Below are 3104 nucleotides of genomic sequence, written 5' to 3' on the forward strand. Positions count from 1 at the left end.
CAAATATAGAGTCATAAATTCATATTTAATTATTTAATTTGTATTTTTATTAATGGAAATGTTTCTGGAGGCAAAGAGGTTGGATAGAGAAGGACAGAGTAGAAAGATAAAAGAGTGACATTATTCAAGATGCATTGTATTTATAAACTGACATGTTTAATAGTAACGCTCTTTTTTTGCACAACTAAAGAGAGATAATAAAAGTAGAACTAAAAACAAGAAATGTGTATGGAGTTCTAAATGTCTTCTTTTCATGGGCACAGAACCTGGCATTTATTACAGGGGGAGTTAGGGATGCTCATTCGGTCCAGCGGTGGCTGCAGTGCACACATAGTACAGGCGCATGGCATCCTCAGCCCGAGCACTGTGTGACTGGAAGAACACTGCCTCCTTGTGGCCACACTTCTGGCATGGGTGGTCTTCGGTCCATGGCAAAGTGGGGTCCTGGGACACATCAGCAATGATCTGGGTCAGCTTGTCCACTTCGTGCTTGATTTAGTTGACATTAGATGTAGCTGCCGTCTGCTTCCTGCTGGTAGTCACAGTTCCGGCACGCACACAGCAGGTTGCGGTTCTCCTTGTCTTCCTGTGGGTACAGCATGCTGTTACATTCCTGGCAGAAGGGAATACCTACAAAGCCAAGCAGGTTCCATAGTTATGCACTGACCGCCCAGCCTCCCCGGCTTGCACAGACTGAAGTTCTAAATTTCTTCACTCTCCTCTCTGCCCTTCTGTTTCTTTGATGGTTACGTTTGAACAGGATTGAATCTTTTAAGGCTTTTAATCTCAGGGGAGATTAGAAGTGGTCTCATCAGTGTTGGGAAATGTACTTCCAGAAGAGACTGTGATGAGAGGAGTTCACGGCTGATGACCTAGTGAGGTCATGGTCCAACTCACAGAATATATACAGGAAAGCATTGTCCACAACAAGACTTTCAGTCAAACTCAGTCAATGCAAAATGAAGTATTTATAGTCATATATAAGGAACACTTCTCCAACAAAACTCCTTCTTGACACATAGGAAGTAACACAACTAAACACAGATGTAATATTATTTTCTTTTCTACTCAGAATTTGTCCATAAATCAAAATCAGCAGGAACATCCCAGAGAGTGTGCTAAAAATTCAAAATTACAAAATCACCTCAGATCTAGTGAGTTAACAAGTGATCCCTGTTAGGTTTAGGAATTTGTGTTCAGGAGATGAATATAACAGATACTACATATATGATTTTATTCCACAACACATTTAAAAACATTTTTATTTAAATCATATTTCTCAGAATTTATTTGTTTCTCTATCTCTTTCTCTGTCTCTCTGTATCTCTCTTACACATACAGATAAATGAACACACACACACACACACACACACACACACACACACACACACACACACAGAGCCCTGTGCCAGTCCTTTATTATAAAAGAGGACTTGACCTAAGCTCTGAATGAAGAAGAGTTTTTTTTAACTCACAATTTTAGGTGCAAAATTTCCTAGATGCAGTAACCCTCATCTTCCTGTACTCAGGCAAGGCCAGTTCTGCCTGTGTCATAATAATATTTATAAATAGAAAACCAGCTGCAAGTTGAGATGGACACGCATATGGCTATCTTCACGTTAAAACAAGTGAATATTATGTGACTCATTTCATGAGAGCAGTTTTAATACTCTTAAGGAATGGACAGCCAATGGTCTAATAATTTCCCACAAGGCACCACTTTGCAGGGCTAAATTGGGTACTTTGTGGCATCAGCACAAGCCTTCTTCTCTATTTGTTCACAATTGCCAGGTGATGTTCTGCCTTACAAGTCGAGAATCTTTGGAGACAGGAACTAGAGACTGAAATCTCTGAGACAAATAAGCAGAAACAGGTTGTTTTGGATTGGGACTGAAGACCTTTAAAGACTGTATGATAGTTTAAAATAAGTAGAATTATATATAAATATATAATATATGTATTATATATATATACACACTCAACATGTGTATATGTATATAATTATGTACAAGTATTTATTCTAGGGCATTTCAAGTCTACATGTCAGTATATGAATGAAGTACATCTTCATCAATTTCAGATTTCCATTACTCCAAAGAGAGAATTTTAAAGAAATATTAGATTAATTTGCTATAGAAATATGGTACGGAAGAATAACAAGATATTAGTGGATACAAAAATTGCTACATTGAATATATATTCACACTTTCGTGTATAAACATTTCTATCATTTTCCTTTTCCATTATAAAGTCCATTAAGACTCTAGCTGTAAGAGAAAATTTTGTTCTCCCTGTCAATTCTTTATCCTAAGTCTTAATATGAAGTTCCTAGAAATCAGTTTCTAACACCTATAGCAAACATCCCTGAACAGATGGGAACTATGGTATCAGATGCATCTTCAGTAGCTCAACTCTGTGCACTGATTGGTCAACTCCCTTGAGGATCAGTGCTGCTGATGGTGGACACTGTCTTTTTCTGGACTAGCTGAATTAGGTTCAGGGGAGATCAGCCTCAAATCTATTCCTTTCCTAGAGACTGTATTGGACATGAACTTACCTATCACTAGGTCTCTGATGCTGATTTAGGGTGGTAGGTGCATATGTCTCTTCAAAACCATATTTTCACAGTGGGGACTGTCTTTCCGGGGCTGCAAACATCATGGATTTTTATTGGTTATTACCAAGGGATGTTACTTTTCTCAGAAGAGCAGGCCTTACCCTCCCCTAGGTTCTTCTCACACTGTTGCTCCGCCTGGATATTTGCATATTGCTCCCTAATGAGAGCCTCCCTTTCTAAGTCTGAAATAAAGCCTCAGCTCTGAACTTGCCTTGACATGTCAAGACTCCTCATTTCACTCCTAAAAATGAAGTCCTTCTCTCAGCTCCTGTGGCTGCAAATGCTCTGGATCCCTGGTAAGAGCAAAGGGAGATGAGGAGCAAGAGTGGGTGGAAGGTATGTCCTCAGGAGCCAGTGGTGATCTATGCAAGTGTTAGATGTTCAGTTCTTGTTATCTATGATGGGGCAAGTGAGATTTAGGTCTGGAAATTGAAAAATATTTCAGAAGGATCTGAAACTTATGCCTTGGTGAAGATTCTCCTTGTTT

The 3104-nt window shown here is 39.0% G+C and overlaps 1 pseudogene; it reads right to left on the reverse strand.

Moving 5' to 3' along the window:
* Positions 1-298: 298 nt before the first annotated feature.
* LOC138833351 (DNA-directed RNA polymerase II subunit RPB9 pseudogene) lies at positions 299-2549 on the reverse strand (annotated as a pseudogene).
* Positions 2550-3104: the final 555 nt, after the last annotated feature.

The sequence above is a fragment of the Dipodomys merriami genome, unplaced genomic scaffold, assembly GCF_024711535.1.
Source record: "Dipodomys merriami isolate MVZ:Mamm:240054 unplaced genomic scaffold, mDipMer1.0.p SCAF_204, whole genome shotgun sequence".
Taxonomy (NCBI): Eukaryota; Metazoa; Chordata; class Mammalia; order Rodentia; family Heteromyidae; genus Dipodomys; species Dipodomys merriami.